Source organism: Heterocephalus glaber, unplaced genomic scaffold (assembly GCF_053883595.1).
Source record: "Heterocephalus glaber isolate CG9 unplaced genomic scaffold, H.glaber_assembly_v1.0 deba00000546, whole genome shotgun sequence".
Taxonomy (NCBI): domain Eukaryota; kingdom Metazoa; phylum Chordata; class Mammalia; order Rodentia; family Bathyergidae; genus Heterocephalus; species Heterocephalus glaber.
In genome coordinates, this window is record NW_028258147.1 from 1,749,082 (window position 1) to 1,767,788 (window position 18,707).

The 18,707-nt window shown below is 38.1% G+C and overlaps 1 protein-coding gene and 1 pseudogene across 6 annotated transcripts in view; one reads left to right on the forward strand and one right to left on the reverse strand.

The window, feature by feature from the left end:
- Nucleotides 1-18,707, reverse strand: part of Pde1c (phosphodiesterase 1C) — a 667,339-nt gene that overhangs the window by 616,966 nt on the left and 31,666 nt on the right. The window lies entirely within an intron of this gene.
- Nucleotides 8,028-11,784, forward strand: LOC101725781 (rho GTPase-activating protein 29 pseudogene; annotated as a pseudogene).

The following is an 18,707-nucleotide window of genomic DNA, read 5'->3' on the forward strand; positions in this document are numbered from 1 at the left end:
GTTGGGTCAAATGGGACTTCCAGTCCTAGATCTTTGAGGTATCTCCATACTGATTTCCACAGTGGTTGCACCAGTCTACACTCCCACCAGCAGTGGAGCAGGGTTCCTCTTTCCCCACAGCCCTGCCAGCATTTATTATTGGTGGATTTCATGATAGCAGCCATTCTTTCTGGAGTGAAGTGGAATCTCAGTGTTGTTTTCATTTGCATCTCTCAAATGACCAGTGATGTTGAACATTTTTTCATGTATTTATTTGCTATTTCTACTTCTTTGTGTGAGAAATGTCTGTTCATTTCAGATGCCAATTTTCAGACTGGGTCTTTAAATTTGGGAGGTCTGATCTTTTTAAGTTCTTTATAGATTCGAGATAGTAGACCTTTGTCTGAGGAAGAGCAGGTGAAGATTTTTTCTCACATTGTGGGTTGTCTCTTCACACTGCTGGGGGCTTCTCTTGCTGTGCAGAGGCTTTTTAATAAGAAGAGATCCCACTTGTTGATTGTTTGTGTTAGTTCACGGGCAACTGAGGTTTTGTTCATAAAATCTTTTCCTACACCAATGTCTTCAAGACTTCTACCTAACCTCTGTTCCAACTGGTTCAGAGTTTCTATTTTAATATTTAGATCTTTAACCTATTTTGATTTTAGTTTAGTGCATGGTGAGAGATATAGGTCTAGTTTTAATCTTTGGCAAGTTGAAGCCCAATTTTTCCAGCACCATTTATTAAAGAGGCTATTTTTCCTCCAGTGAGAGTGTTTGGCTCCTTTATCCAAGATGAGATGGCTGAGTGTGTCTGGCATTGTTTCTGCATCTTGTAATCTGTTCCACTGGTCCTCTGGTCTGTTTCTTTGCCAGTACCATGCTGTTTTTATCACAGTAGCTTTGTAGTAGAGTTGCAGGTTGGGGATTATGGTACCCCCTGCCATGTCTCTGTTACCTAGAATTGCTTTTGCTATTCTGGGTCTCTTCTTGGTCCAAATGAATTTTTGGATTGTTTTCTCAAGGTCTATGAAGTATGCTGCTGGGATCTCAATTGGAATTGCAGTAAATCTATCTAGCAGTTTTGGAAGTATGGCCATTTTCACTATATTAATCCTTCCTACCCAGGAGCAGGGGATGTCTGTCCATTTTCTGATATCATCTTCAATCTCTCTTTTCAGAGTGCCATAGTTTTCAGAGAAGAGGTCTTTGATTTCTTTCATTAGGAAGACTCCTAGGTATTTCAGTTTTTTGGATGCTACTGTGAAAGGAATTATTTGCCCTATTTCTCTCTCAGTGAGTCTCTTGTTCGTGTAAAGGAAAGCTATTGATTTTTGTGTGTTGACAGTGTAACCAGCTACTTTACTGAATTTGCTTATTAAGTCTAGAAGACTTTTGGTGGAGTTCTTGGGGTCTTCTATATAGAGTATCGTGTCATCTGAAAATAATGACAATTTGACTTCTTCATTTCCTATCTTTATTCCTTTTATTTCTTTCTCTTTTCTAATTGCCATGGCTAATGTTTCCAGAATTATATTGAACAAGAGTGATGATAGTGGACATCCTTGTCTTGTTCCTGATTTTAGTGTGAAGGATTTCAGTTTTTGACCATTTAGAATGATATTGGTTGTTGGTTTTTCATAGATGGCTTCTATCAGTTTGAGGTAGAGACCATCTATTCCAATTTTTTGTAGGCTTTTTATCATAAATGCATGTTGGATTTTGTCAAATGCTTTTTTTGTGTCTATGGAAATAATCATATGGTTTTTGTCCTTGGTTCTATTGATATAGTGTATTACATTGATTGATTTGCATATGTTGAAACATCCCTGCATCCCTGAGATGAATCCCACTTGATCAGGGTGTATGATCTTCTTGATGATCTTCTGCATTCCATTTGCCATTATCTTATTAAGGATTTTTGCATCTATGCTCATTAGTGAGATTGGCCTATAGTTCTCCTTTTCAGTTGGGTCTTTCTCTGCTTTGGGGATCAAGGTGATCCTTGCTTCCAGGAATGAATTTGGGAGTATTGCTTCCCTTTCAATTTCATTGAAGAGTTTAAACAGTAGTGGCAGCAGTTCCTCTCTAAATGTCTTGTAGAATTCAGCAGTGAAGCCATCAGGGCCCAGGCTTTTCTGAGTTGATAAGTTTTTAGTTACATTTTCAATTTTATTGATTGATATTGGGTTGTTTAGAATTTTTAGGTCATCTTTGTTCAACTTTGGTAATTCATATGTATCTAGAAATCTGTCCATTTCTTCTGTGTTGTCCATCTTATTGGCATATAGGTTCTGGAAGTAGGTATTGACGATCCTCTGGATTTCTGCTGGGTCTTTTGTAATTTCTCCCTTTTCATTCCTAATTGCATGGATTTGGGCCTTTTCTTTCCTTTTTCTGATAAGGTTGGCTAAGGGTTTATCAATTTTGTTGATTCTTTCAAAGAACCAACTCTTGGCTTCATTGATTTTTTGTATTGTTCTCTTAGTCTCCATTGCATTGATTTCTCCTCTGATCTTTATAATTTCCTCCCTTGTATGAGCTTTGGGGTTGTCCTGCTCTTCTTTTTCTAGAAGCTTGAGGTTCAGCACCAGGTTGTTTAATTGGGCTCGCTCTGTTTGCCTAACATGTGTATTCACTGCTATGAATTTCCCTCATAAGACTGCTTTCATTGTGTCCCATAGATTCCGATATGTTGTATTGTCATTGTCACTTAATTGAAGGAACTGTCTGATTTCTTCTTTAATTTGCTCTGTGACCCATTGGTTATTCAAAAGTGTGTTGTTCAATTTCCATGTGCTTATGAAATGTTTTGAGTTTCTTTTGCTATGGATCTCCAATTTCATCGCACTATGTTCTGATAATATACAGGGGATAACTTCAATTCCTTTGCACTTACTTAAACATGTTCTATGTGTGAGTATGTGGTGTATTTTGGAGAATGACCCATGTGCAGCTGAGAAGAATGTGTATTCTGAGTTTGTGGGGTGGAAGACTCTGTAAACATCTGTTAACTTCATTTGTTCAAGAGTTTGATTGAGTTCTAGTATTTCATTACTTATTTTTTGTCTAGTTGATCTATCTATTTGTGACAGTGGGGTGTTGAGGTCCCCCACTACAATTGTATTATTGCATATATGACTTTTCATGTCCATTAGTATTTGTTTTCTATAGTTGAGTGCACTAGTGTTTGGTGCATAGATATTTATGATTGTCATCGCTTCCTCTTGGATTCTTCCCTTTACAAGGATGTAGTGTCCTTCTTCATCTCTCATGATCAGTGTTGGTTTGAAATTTACTTGATCTGCAAAGAGGATAGCTACTCCTGGTTTTTTTCGGGTTCCTGTCGCATGGAGTACTGTTTTCCACCCTTTAACTTTCAGTCTATGAGTTTCCTTTTGAATGAAGTGTGTTTCTTGTATGTAGCATATTGTTGGATTTTGCTTCTTGACCCATTCTGCTAGTCTATTTCTTTAGATTGGTGAATTGAGACCATTAACATTGATGGTTATAACTGAAACGTATTGACTTGTCATTGCCATGACTTTTTCTTTTTGTTGGGTTCTCCCCCTTTACATTTAATTTCTTGTCATGCCAGATGGGTTCATTCTGCTTTGCTTCCTGGGGTTGTGATCCTCAATGTCTGTTCCTAGGATATTGTGTCAAATTCTTTGGAGTGCTGGTTTGGTATTCACGAAGTTCCTAAGGTGCTCTTTGTCATGAAAGTATCTTATTTATTCATCCATTTTGAAAGATAGTTTTACAGGGTACATCAATCTGGGTTGGAGGCTGTTTTCTTTTAGGGCTTGGAATATGTCACTCCAAGCTCTTCTTGCCTTGATGGTTTGTGTTGAGAAGTCTGCTGTGATTCTGATGGGCTTTCCTTTGTATGTGATTTGTTTCTTTTCTCTAACTGCTTTTAGAACTTTGGTCTTCTGTTGAGTTTCTGGAATCTTAACAATTATATGCCTATGTGTAGATTTTTTTTGATCAAGGCTATTTGGAATCCTATATGCCTCATTTATCTGTATGTCAAGCTCTTTTCCCCTGCTTGGGAAGTTTTCTGCCATTATTTCTGTGAAGAGTTTTTTAAGTCATCTGCACTCTCTCCTGTTTCTTCATTGAGCCCAATCAGTCTTATGTTATTCTTCTTTGCATCATCTAGCAGCTGCTGGATTGATTTCTCATGTTCCCTTATAATTTTGAAGCGATTTTTCTTTTTCTGGTCATTAATTGCAATCTTATCTTCTGTATCTGAAATTCTGTCCTCACATTGGCTCATTCTGCTGTGTAGACTTTCAATGGAGTTTTTCATGTCCTGGAAATCTATTTGCATCTGTTTTATGGATTCCATTTGTTTCCTATGTTGGGATTCCATCATCTTCCTGCGCTCCTCTCTAGATTTATTAATCATGTCTTGCACTAGGGGCACAATTTCTCCTGTTATATGAGAAATTATTTCTGATTTCATTTTTCCCAGATCCCCTTTTGTTGCCAGTTCAGTGGATCCAGGTAGTTGAGTATCAGAGTGTTCCATCTCATTTCCCTTTGGGGTTGCTGTAGGTGATCTGGAAGTCTGGTTTTGAGACTTATTTATGTGTTTTCTTATTTCGACTGGGGCGGGGGGCTCTTAGTGCCTGCATGGATTACCTCCTCTGAGCTGGGTGAGGTGGGACAGGGGCTGGGAGCAGCGGTAGGGATGGTGGCCCAAAAGCCCTTTCCTGTGGGCTGGGAGCAGCAGGAAGGATGGTGACCGGGAAGCCCCTTCCTCTGGACCAGGAGCAGTGGGATGGCACCTCAGAAGCTCTTACCTCTGGGCCGGGAGCAGTGAGAGGGTTGGTGGCCCGAAAGCCCCTTCCTCTGGGCCAGGATCAGCAGGACAGAAGGTGGCCCAAAAGCCCTTTCCTCTTGGCTGGGAGCAGCGGAAGGGATGGTGGCCGGGAAGTCCCTACCTCTGGGCCGGGAGCAGCGGGACTCAGTACGGTGGTCTGGTGGTCTGGTGTCCCCTGCGTCTTTGTAGTGTGGAACCAGGTGGCTGTACAGAGGAGCGGGGGTGGGGGTCCAGTGGATTGCTGCCGGGCCCGGGATGATTCTGCGTGTTCCACTTGACTTGGGACCTTTGTAGGGTTTGCGCAGACCTGCCTATCTGCAGCGGACTGATTTGGCGTGTTCTGCGCGACTCGGTACGACCTTTCTGAGTCTTGAATCTTTAGTGTGGCACAAATTTCCTCCTGAAGGACAACAGAAAAGTACCCCTTACAGTCACCTCCTCTGTGAGCTCTACTTTCCAAAGAAAGAAATCTAAGAAACATCAGTGAGAAATTGTGCTTTGGCTGTCATCTTTGGCAAGTAAAGCCCAGTGAATCCCATCACATTTTTTGTAAGAGTGATAAAGCAGAGACACACTGTTCTAACATCACCATTTATTAGTCTTATGGCCTTGGATAGGTCACTTCTCTCTAAGCCCTCATTTAAAATAAACAGGAGGATCTTTGATTTCTCTTTTCAATAAAATGTCCGGTGCTTTCTTCCATTAAAAGCATTAAAATGTGATGAGTTTGGAGGACCTTTCCAGGTCTGAAAGATTCCATTTAGACTTCTACACATCCCTTTAGCTTGTATTTGGCACTTACCAGATGCATTCTCTCAGAAATACAATAACAAAGAGAGTGCATTACCCATTTCTCTCTAACACCACAGTTTCCTGTCCTATAAACCACACAACAGAAGTCTCCACTGTCCTCAGAGGAAAAATAAATTGTGATCATCCAAAGTGCAATAGAACTGAAAATCCTCACAGTTAACATGAAACCAGCCATATAAATTACAAAACACTTCACAATTTAATTTGTTCCACAATGGTACAAAAAGTACACATTTTTCAAGAAAGAAGATAATAAACAATGGTAACTGTGGGAAGATCCATCACTAACAGATCAGATTATGACCCTCCAGTCATAACTGTGGAGTGAAAAGTAAACAAGAACAGACCCCAAGCAATTCTTTTTTTTTTTTTTTTGGTACCAGGGATTGAACTCGGGTCCTTGAGCTTGCGCAGCAGGCGGCAAAACCACTGAGCTAAATCCCCGGCCCGAAATTCTATTTTTAAAAATGAGGTCATGTGAACATAGCAAGGATGATACCAAAGGACAGAATGTCTTAAACTGGTAACTCAGAAAAGCAGAGTCAAAGTCAGAGTCTGAGATATAGAAAGAAAGGAAGGTACCAGCAGTAATAGGAAAAGCAGGAGTCCCCAAGTCAGACAGGCTTACACTATGCATTTGCCATCCCTGGGCCTGGGTAGGAAACCTCCTCTGGCCATCAGTTTCCTACCTGTAGAATGGAGAAAACTACAGCTTCCTCATAGGGCTGTTATGAAGATTAAAAGAGACCATATTTATAAAATACTTGCACAGTGTTTGACATTTAGTAGGTAATCCTTAAAATATTACTCCTTTCCCTATTCCTCAATCTGTTTTTCCCCCAGTGAGAAGCAAAGAGGTAGGTAAGAAGCAGGACAAACCAATCAAAAGCATAACAAGCTCAGCGAGTCCAGAAAGACTTTACCTCATCTGAGTTAACAAAGGAAATGAAAGCCTTCCCTGGAAGCCCACCTCGTTTCTTTTTTTCTTCCCACCATCTCCACTCCTGACCATGGAAGTGTCAACAGACATCACTGCTGATCTCCGAGGACTGGCTCTCCAGGAAAGTCCCAGTCTGGACCCTGGAGGAGTTCAGCCCCTCTTATTTTGACTCCTGTCTCAGAGTCCTAGCCAAGCACAAAGATGAATCACAAAGGGCAGGGAAAGGCACACTTCCTATTTCCTTTTCCATTTCTGTTTGACCATCACTTGTAATGAAGAAGACCCTAACTCTGAACTGTCTATAAATAAACTAGAGGTAGAATGATGATATTAATAGCAACCATTAAATACCAGGCACTTAAAACATCTCCTAAATCCTAAAAACTATCATGAAAAATAGGTATTATTAAATATCCATTTTAGAGATGAACAAATTGAACCTTAAAAATGTTGGAAAAACTATCTTAATTATTTGAGTCATCAATGGCTCAAACGACTGTATTCCCATGCAGGTCCAAATGATACAGTTTCTCTTAAAATCCTTTCTCCTCATGGCTTCTGTCTCTGAGCCTAAGAGATTCAGATATATTGGAGAAAAGAAATAACATGCCAGATTGGAGACACTTCATCTGGGATGCGAGAGTTTAGGCCCGCAGATGCCTACTGTGCATAGTCAACCAGCAGGACACAGTGAGCTCCAGGGCACTGGCCCTTGGGCAGTCAATATAAGGTCTGGACCTTGCACTCTCTCATCAAAAGAGCTTCATCTCCTAAACTCAGGGGAGTGGAAACAGGATAGGTCTGGAATGGAAGAAATTGCAATTCTCTCGCTCATGGGGAGCCAGCCAACCAAATCTCTCCTTTTGTGAAGAACCAGCCCCCAGCTCCTTCCAAACACCCCATAGCTCTCAGGGTCCCAAACATTGCACACAGTACACTGCACACTGCACACTGCAGTCCCCATCACCCTCATCAGGCTGTTGCTTGTATCTCACAGTTGGGGAGCAGCTGCCCAGTGCTGAGCATTGATCACCCAAGAACACATCCTGCAAGCAAATTTCTCTTCAAATCCTTCCTCCACAGGTCTTCTCTCTCTGAACTTAAGGAATTATATTCTGCTGGAGCAAAGAATAGCACCAGGCTTGCCCCACAAGTGAGCCCTAGTTTCACTACATTCCATTTCTTCTTGTGGATTTTTGGTAACTCAAATTTAGGAAAAAAAAGGGGTTTGGGGTCGCCCGCGCGCCGGCCGCTGCAGAGTCGCGGTCCGGGATGCGGGCGGCCCGCGTGGGGGCCCGAGCGGGGCGGGGCGACGGGTAGGGCCGGTTCGCGCGTCCGGACCTCGCGGAGGGCGTGAGCCGGGCGAGGGGCCGCGAGAGAGGCTCTAGCGCAGCGTCCTTAGTTACCGTGACTCGGCCGAGTGTTCGGCAGCCGCGTCTCACCCACCGTCTTCGAAGGCCCCTCTACCCTCCCCTTGGCTTCCTTCCCCTGCCTTCCTGTCCGTCTGTCCCTGTGGGATCTCCTTTGGAGACGTTTTCTAAAATTTCAGTCCGACATTCAGAAGCTGAGGATTTCAGTTTTTCTGACTATTAAATGAGAGGATGATTGCTAACAAACAGAAAAAGACAAAGAAAAAAGTGTTGGGGCATCAGGCCAGCTCTCCACTGATGTTACAACTTCTGAAGTGGGGCTCGAGTCTGTGAGTTCCAATTCCATTTTTGACCCGGATTACATCAAGGAATTGGTGAATGATATCAGGAGGTTCACCCAAATGTTAATCTTTTTGAAAGAAGCTGTTCTTTAAGATTGTTTTAAAGAAATCGTTCCTATACGTCTAGAGGAACTTCTCCATGTTTTAAAGTCTGTAATGAATAAGCATCAGAACCTCAATTCTGTTGCTCTACAAAATGCTGCAGAAGTACTTACTGCAAAAGTGAAAGCTGTGGACTTTACAGAAATTAATGAAGAAAACAAAAACGATCTATTTCGAGAAGTGTCTTCTTCGACTGAAAATTTGGCATTTACCTTTGGAAATATCCTTACAAACCTTTTTATGGGCGATGTAAGCAATGATTCATCATTCCGACCGCCTGTTTCTCAGGATAAATCTTTTGAAAACATTTCTGTGTACTCAGGGGACTCATCCAATGAAAAAGGAAATTTTTCTCCTATCGAACGAGACAATTTGTTGTTTAAAAACACTGACTCCGTAAAACTGGCTTTGTCATATGCTAAAACATGATCAGAATATATCAAGAACATAGTGTCATGGATTGAAAAAAAGCTTAACTTGGAATTGGAGTCCACTAGAAATAATGTGAAGTTGGCAGAGGCAACTAGAGCTAACATTAGACTACAAGAGTTTATGCCACTGCAGTCTCTATTTACCAGTGCTCTTCCTAATGACATAGCAGTCAACTTATACAACAAACAATTGCAGCTCTGCAAGCCAACAAATTTATTCAGCCTCTACTTGGGAGAAAAAATGAAATGGAAAAACAAAGGAAAGAAATAAAAGAACTTTGGAAACAAGAACAAAGTAAAATGCTTGAAACAGAAACTGCTCTTCAAAAGGCAAAATTGTTATGCATGCAACGTCAAGATGAATATGAAAAGGCAAAATCTTCCATGTTTCGTGCAGAAGAGGAGCATATGTGTTCCAGTAGTGGATTAGTAAAAAAATCTCAACAAGCAACTAGAAAAAAAACGAAGATTAGAAGAGGAGGCTCTTCAAAAAGTGGAAGAAGCAAATGAACTCTACAAAGTTTGTGTAACAAATGTTGAAGAAAGGTGAAATGATCTAGAAAATACCAAAAGAGAAATTTTAACACAACTTCGTACACTTGTTTTCCAGTGTGATCTTACCCTTAAAGCTGTAACAGTTAACGTCTTCCAGATGCAGCATCTGCAGGTTGCCTCTCTTGCAAACAGTTTACAATCTCTATGTGATAATGCCAAACTGTATGATCCAGGACAGGCATACAGTGAATTTGTCAAAGCTATAAATTCAACTGAAGAAAAAATTGATGGGAATATAAATAAACAATTAATATCTGCATACAGACCTGACTCTTTGGAGGATGTTGTATGCCTTTCTGACAGTTGTAATAAAATTGAAGAGGACAGATGCTCTAACAGTGCAGACACATCAGGTCCTTCTTTCATAAGATCATGGACATTTGGGGTGGTCAGTGATTCTGAGAGTACTGGAGGAAGCAGCGAATCTAGATCCCTGGATTCAGAATGTATAAGTCCATGAGACTTTCATGGAAAACTTCCACGAACTCCATCCAGTGGAACTATGTCTTCTGCATGTGATCTAGATGAAAGAGAGCCACCTTCCCCTTCAGAAGCTGGACCCAGTTCTCTTGGAATGTTTAAGAAAACATTGATGTCAAAGGCAGCTGTCACTCACAAGTTTTGCAAATTAAGATCACCCACAAAATGCAGGGATTGTGAAGGCATTGTAGTATTCCAAGGTGTTGAATGTGAAGAGTGTTTCCTTATTTGTCATAAAAAGTGTTTGGAAAATTTAATGATCATTTGTGGTCATCAGAAACTTCCAGGGAAAATGCACATATTTGGAGCAGAATTCATACAAGTTGCAAAAAAGGAAGCAGATGGCATTCTTTTTATACTCAAAATATGTGTCTCAGAGATTGAAAATAGAGTATTGTCTTTACAGGGAATTTATCATGTTTGTGGAAGCAAGTTAAAAATTGAAAAACTGTGTCAAGCTTTGGAAAATGGAATGTACTTGGTAGACATGTCAGAATTTAGTTCACAAGACATCTGTGACGTTTTAAAGTTATACCTTCGACAACTCCCAGAACCATTTATTTTATTCCGATTGTATAAAGAATTTATAGACCTTACAAAAGAGATCCAACATGTAAATGAAGAACAAGAGATAAAAAAAGATAGTACTGAGGACAAAAAATATGCAAATACATGTATAGAAATAAACCAAATTTTTCTAAAAAGCAAGGACCTCTTAAGACAATTGCCAGCATCAAATTTAAAAAAAAAAACTTGGGCCAAACAATGTGAACCAAACAACTTAACTGTCAAGAGTACAATAATAGTGCCCAATACTCTCCAGGAAAAAGGAGTGCCAGTCAGGATCAGTGGAGATGATTCTAGTAGTGCCACCCAGCTCAGTAAGCCTTATACAGAGCCACTCAGGTCAGCAAGAGAGGCATCAGAGAAACGGTCCTCGGATTCCTACCCTCTTGCTCCTGTCAGAGGACCCAGAACACTGCAGCCCCAGCACTGGACCACGTTTTATAAGCCACACACCACATTTTATAAGCCACACACTCCCACCAGCAGCATCAGAGGGAGTGAGGAGAAACAGGTTTCTCCCACAGCAGCAGTGCCTCCTGGCTCAGCTCATACTGCCCAGGGGCAGGTCACAAAATCACTTCCGGACTCAGCTGATTCATCAGCTTGTCCTGCGCAGCTGAATAGTCAGCCTAAAGGAAACTCTGAGGAACATGACTTCCTTGATGTGACTCCAATGTGCCAGAGGCCAAAGCTAAAACGAATGCAACAATTTGAAGACCTTGAAGATGAAATCCCACAATTTGTGTAGAGTTATCAAAATTCAGGGTTCCTTTTTTTGTTTTATCTTGTGTTTGTGTAGTGAAAGGCTATTTTGACAGGGCCTCCTTTGTATAGAATTGTCACAGTGTGGGGTTTGCTCTTTGTTGTGTTATGTATGTTGGTCATATTGAATGGTAGGGTGTTTTGATAGGGCCACATTTGTGCCTCACTGGAATCTTTAAATTCTGCGTTTTTGAAGTTGTGAATAAAAAAGGTGGACTCATATTTTTTAAAGTTGATGACTTTCCCCATAAAATAGTCCACTTAAATGCATCCCTAATATATGATAAAATTCTCAACTACTAGATGCAGTGTGGGGAAAATATGCTTTTTTTTTTAATGAGACTACATGCTTATTTATAAAATATTTCTGAATGCAAATGCCTGAAAGATCTTTATTTGATACGAATTTTTTCCACACAATTTTATAGTGCATCTTTGACCATTTATGCTTTTTTAGTATATATGTAAGCTTTTATTTTTCAATTGGCAATTCAGTTAACATTTTAATATTTACATAATGGCCAAAAAGCTTGCAAATCTATATTTAATTGCATTTTAATTAATTACCAGTTTTTTATATGTAGTAGTCAATTAAATTATACAAAGAAAATGCACTTAAACTTTATTTCTAAATTATATAGTTTAGTTACATCTTATTTGGCTTAAGATGATTTTATTTGATAGTTATTTACCCCTTAGCTTTGTCTACATAAACTTGTTTTTCAACATTTTGAACTTTTAGGTATTTTATATAATGGTCCCTCCCAAAAATGTGTGTTTCAGAAGTTTTTAAATTCAATGCATTTCCTTTTGATATTGTCTAGGTTTTGTTAAAACCATTCCTTTTGTGTGAAATGTTTTGACTTACAAGTCATTTTATACTTTTTCTACCTAGACTATCAACCATTGAAAATGTACATTTCATCCAAATTGAGCAAAGATTTATTTAAGTTGATTCTAAGAATACAATTTAGTAAGCCTCATTATTTAGAAGTTGAGAGAAGGTATAGAAGACTGGATCTATTTCATTTATAAAATAAGTAGTTTTTAGAACTAATGCATCCATATTATTTTTCTGGATTCCATCATATTTGTCTAAAATGGGATATAAAAGGGACAAAAGGTAAAATGTTTGCATGTGTGAATTATATTTCTAGTAAATGCTTTGTATGGCTATGTTATAACTGATAAAAAATATATGTATGTATATATTAACTTGTTAAATTATTTCAGGTTCTTATAGCTTCTCTGAAATTGTTACCTCTTAAAATGTGATACTTTAAGGTTATTAACTATGGATTTACTGGTCAAGACTTGGGCTCATACCTCATTTGACTAAAACATGTAGAGTTTTTTTATAGCAAGTTGCTTTATAGTTCTCTGTGATGGTAAGGCCTGAAGAGAAACAGACATTTTTTTTTGCCAAAGCCTTGTTTTTCATCCTCATTGTACAAAATATAAAAGAGTCATATTGCTATGAAAACATAAAAAGAAAATCAGAGCCAGTATTAGAAATAAAATAATAGAAATTAAATGTAGAATTAGAAATAAAATAAAATCAGAGCCTCTTTTGTGTGCTAGAATTCTGCCAAGTTCTTACATTTCACAGCAACCTATGAGCTGAGATGAAGACACTTTGATCCCAAGCAAATCTAAGTGTACCTCACTTCTTAATTCAATTTAAAGATGTCTTATGGCTACACTATTCCCAGATACCATTGTGTTACAGTATTTATATAACCACAAACATCTCTAAAATGACAACTATTGTGTTTTTTTTTGTACCGGGGATTGAACTCGGGCCCTTGTGCTTGCTCAGCAGGCGCCGAAACCACTGAGCTAAATCCCTGGCCCACTATTGTGTATTTTTAAATAAGTTATGGGCAATGTAATTTTCTGGATTTTTTCTTTCTTGGAGGCAGGAAATTATCTTTATGTACTGATGCAATTATATATATAGACAATTCAGTTAATATCTATAGTTTACCAGGATTGTTACATTCACAGTTGGTGTGCAAAAGTCAGTTGTATTCTTGTAAATGAAAGGTTTTTGACAGTTGAATAAAAATGTTGACATACCTAAAAAAAAAAAATTTAGAAAAAAAATAAATGGCAAATATGTAGGATAATATAAAAGATTCCATAAACACATTTTTCACTTTTCCTCTGTTAATGTCCTAAAAGACATAATATAGTCACTCTGGGAGGCTGAGGCAGGAGGATTACAAGTTTGAGCCCAGCCTAGTCATCCTTATGACTTAGAGAGACACTGTCTTGAAATTTAAAAGAATGCTAAAATTAATAAAAGGGCTGGGGATGTAAGTCAGTGCAAAAGTCCTGTGCCACAAAAAGATTGTATCATTAGGTTTAGAACATATATAGACTATATACACTATAATTACACAAAGTAGGGATTAGGAAATGGAATTATATTGAACCAAAATTTCTGTATCATATTGAAATTAAATTAACACTAATATTGAGTAGATTGTATTAAATTAAGATGCATTTTAGGGCCAGTGATTTAGCTCAGTGGCACCACACCTGCCTTGCAAGCATAAGGTCCTGAGTTCAATCCCCAGTACTGGGGGGGAAAAAAAGATGTATTTTGTAATCCCTTGAGCAATGATTCTCCCTCCACTGGAAATGACTTTCCTCTCAAGACAATATTTTTGGTTGTCACAACTAGTAGATGTCACTACTGATATCTACTAAAAGGGGGCCAGGATTACTGCTGGACATCTCCCAGTGCACAGGACGGCTTCCCCCAAAAAAGAATCACCCAAACAAAAATGTCAGTAGCACAAAAGTTAAAAAAACTTGCCCTAGAGCAACCATGAATAACTCAAAAATTTATAGTGAAAAATGTACATAATTAAATGATCATTCAAAAATGTGTAGTAGAAAGTAAGATGGTAAAAAAGGAATACAGGAACAAAAAAGACATGAGAAATATTTTTTAAAAACAAAATGTTAGGCATGAATCTAACCTTATTAATAATAATATTAAATGTGAATAAATTCCACACACTAATCAAAAGGCAGGTGTTGTCAGACTGCATAAAAAAAGAGTCAATTTACCTAACATGAGAAAGGCTTTGGGTTCAACTTCAACAAAATGAAACAAAACCTGAAAAGATTCAACTATATGAAATCTGTAAGAGACACACATTGTATTCAAAACCACATACAAGCTGAAAGTTAAAAAAAAGAAGGAAAAAGATATACCATGTAAATGAAAATCATAGGCTGGGGATTTAGCTCAGTGGTTCTGGCACCTGCCTCGCAAGTGTAAGGTCCCGAGTTCAATCCCCAGTACCAAAAAAAAATAAAAGAAAATCATAGGACAGATAGAGTGGCTATACTAATATCAGACAAAAGAGGACAAAAAAACACTACCAAAGTCATAAAGAGCATCTTATAGATGGTCAATTTATCAACAATATAAACAATAATATAATATATATTCTGACAGCAAAGCCCCAAAGTGCATGAAGCAAAAATGAACAGAATTAAAGGAAGAGACAGATAACTCAGTAATAGTGGTTGGTGGAATCAATTTCCATCCACAAAAATAAATAAAGGTGCTAGAGGTGCTCAGTAGAGGGCTCAGTAGCTCAGTAGAGGGCTCAGTAGCTCAGTAGAGGGCTTGCAAGCTTGCAGAAGTTCCTGGGTTCAATCCCCAATATTACACACACACACACACACACACACACACACACACACACACACGAGTTCTTACTAGCCAGGCATGCTGGTTCAGGCTTGTATGTAGTCACAGCTATTCAGAGGTGGGAAGGTCACTTCAGCCCAGAATATAGAAGATTCAAATGACACTATCAACCAATTTGATTTATCTGACACCTATAGGACACTTCATCAGACCACAGCCAAGCACACATTCTTCTCTTCTCAAGGTATACATGGAATATTCTCAAAGAAAGACCATATGCTGGGGCATCGAATAAGTCATAATAAATTTTAATGTTTTGAAAAGATTAAAATTACATGCTTTGACCACTGTGGTATTACATAAGGAATCAACAATAAAAAAATTTGAAATCTGAATACCACAAATATGTGGGATTAAACAACACAGTTTTTAAACAACCAATGAGCCAAAGAAGAAATAAGAAAACATTTTGAGTTGAATGAAATAAAAGTACAGTATTGAAAAAATTTTAGGATAAAAGAAAGCAATACCTACAGGAGTCCTAATTGCAGCTTTAAATACATATGCTAGGGAGAAAAAAATCTCAAGAAATAACCTAAGCTTTACCTTACAAAAGCAAAGTCCAAAGTGAGCAGAAAGAAGGAAACAATAAAGATTACATCAGAAGTCAATGAAGTAGAAGTCAGAAAAAGCAAAAAAACCAGAAACTTCAATGAAAACAAATATTTTAATAGATAAGCAAAATTGGAAAATCTTTAGTTAAACTGACCAAGAACAAAATACAGAAGACTCAAATTACTGAAATTAAGGAAGAAATCATTTACAAAAATGGAAAGGACTATAAGAGAACTTTATGGCAACAAATTAGACAACTTGGATGAAATGAACAAATTTCTAGAAAAACATAATTTACTGAAATTGACTCAAGTTTAAATAGAAAATCTAAATAGGCCAAAAACAAGTAAGAAATTGAATTAGTAACTGTAGATTTTTTCCAGAATAAATCTCACCAAACCTGGTGGCATTGGTGGTAAATTCCATCTAACATTTAAAGAAGAAATTCTTCACATACTCTCTCAGAAAGTGGAAGAAGGAAACAAAGAATATATCCCAATACACCTATGAAGTTGGTATTAGTCTCCTGGCACCAAAGCCAAAGACATCACAAAAGAAGTCACTGATATATCTACTGAATAGAGACACAAAAACTGTCCCCCACAAATATTAACAAACTGAGTTTAATAACATGTAAAAACAAGTACACATATAACCAAGTGAGATCTATCCTAGGATGCATGATTAGTTTAACATCTGAAGATCAATTAACATTACAGAATAAATAGAACAAAGGACAAAAACCATGATCATTTCAATAGCAATTGGAAAGTCATTTCTGCAACTACAACATCCATTCTGATTTTGGAGAAAACAAACATGCAAATTAGGAACAGAAGAAAATTTCCTCAATTTACTAGAAAGCATATATGAAAAACTTAGATTCAGACTCATTCTTAGAGATGATAAATAGAATACTTCAGGAGCAAGGCAAGAATGTCCACTCTTGCTACTTCCATTTAACATTGCCCTGAAGGTTCTGCCCAGTGCATTTAGGCAACAAAAAGAAATAAAAGACTTCTAGATTAGAAAGGAAAAAGCAAAACTATCTTTGTTGACGAACAGCATGATCTTGTGAATGCAATTCTTCAAGAATCCACTAAAAAGCTACTAGAACCACTAAACTGGTATATTGGTTTATAGATTTCTTCTTCTCCTTCTAACCTATCTGCTACATTTAAAGTTCCAGAGACCTGAAATAAACTGTGGTCTATCAATTATTTTCATTTTTAAATTAATCTGTAACATGACATATGGCACACATGAATAATATTAACCCTTAAACTGCTAACTATTGGCAATTTCCTAGGACAGATAACTCATTATTTTATATATTTTACATATATAAATATATATATAATATATATTACATATATTTGGTAATTTAATTATTTCCTGAATCACTCCAGGAAACATTTGAGTTTTGGCTTCTAGGAATTCAAAATATCCACCACTTTTAGAAAGCCTAGATCTTGCTAGAGGAAGCTTCTGGGTAGGCGTGCCATGGCTCCGAGGCCAGAGGAGACCTCTAGATCAGCGCGCCACATCTTCCAGGCAGGACAAGGCTTCCGGGTAGGCTTGCTGTGGTTCCCAGCACAGAGGAAGCATCCGGGTAGGCGTGCCAGGGCTCTAAGCCCAGAGTAGGTGAATCGCAGCGGGCGTCAGGAACACACACCCACCTTAACACACACCTCCCCCCCTCCACGTCAAAATGAGAAGACAAGTAAACAAGCCAAAGAACCAGACTTCCAGATCACCTACAGCAACCTCAAAGGGAAACGAGATGGAACACTCTGATACTCAACCACCTGGAATCCGTGAACTAGCAATGAAAGGGGATCTGGAAAAAATGAAATCAGAAATAATTTCTCACATAACAGCAAAGATTGTGCCCATAGTGCAGGACATGATTAATAAATCTAGAGAGGATACAGATTAAAAAAAATAGAGGAGCTGAGGAACATGATGGAATGCCAACATAGGAAACAAATGGAGTTCATAAAACAGATGCAAACAGATTTCCAGGAGATGAAAAACTCCATTGAAAGTCTATGCAGCAGAATGAGCCAATGTGAAGACAGAATTTCAGATATAGAAGATAAGATTGCAATTAGTGACCAGGAAAATAAAAAATTCTTTAAAATTTTAAGGGATCATGAGAAATCAATCCAGCAGCTGCTAGATGATGCAAACAAAAATAACATAAGACTGATTGGAGTCAATGAAGAAACAGGAGAGAGTGCAGATGACATTAAAAAACTGTTTACAGAAGTGATGGCAGAAAACTTCCCAAGCAGGGGAAAAGAACTTGACATATAGATAAGTGAGGCATATAGGACTCCAACTAGCCTTGATCAAAAAAACTCTACACATAGGCATATAATAATTAGGATTCCAGAAACCCAACAGAAGAACAAAATTCTACAAGCAGTTAGAGAAAAGAAACAAATCACATACAAAGGAAACCCTTCAGAATCAAAGTAGACTTCTCAATGCAAACCCTCAAGGCAAGAAGAGCTTGGAGCGATGTGTTTTAAGCCCTAAAGGAAAACAACCTCCAACCCAGATTGTTGTACCCTGCAAAATTATCTTTCAAAATTGATGGTGAAATAACATACTTTCATGACAAAGAGCACCTTAGGAACTTCATGAATACCAAACCAGCACTCCAAAAAATTTTAGACAAAATCCCAGGAAAAAGACAACTAGGATCACAATCCCAGGAAGCCCAGCAGAATGAATCCGCTGGGCACGACAAGAAATTAAAAGCAAATGGGGAGGATCAAACAAAAAGAAAAAGTCATGACAATGATAACTGCATACGTATCAGTTATAACCATCAATATTAATGGTCTCAACTCACCAATCAAAAGAAATAGACTGGCAGAATGGGCCAAGAAGCAAGATCCAAAAATATGTTGCATACAAGAAACACACTAAATTAAAAAAGAAATTCATAGACTGAAAATTAAAGGGTGGAAAACAATATTCCATGTGATGGGAACGCGAAAAAAAGCAGGAGTAGCTATCCTCTTTGCAGACCAAGTGGATTTCAAACCCACACTGATTAAGAGAGACAAAGAAGGACGCTATATACTTGTAATGGGAACAATCCAAGAGGAAGAGATGACAAACATAAATATCTATGCACCAAATGCTAGTGCACCCAACTATATAAAACAAATACTAATGGACATGAAAAACCATATAAGCACTAATACAATAGTAGTGGGGGACCTCAATACCCCATT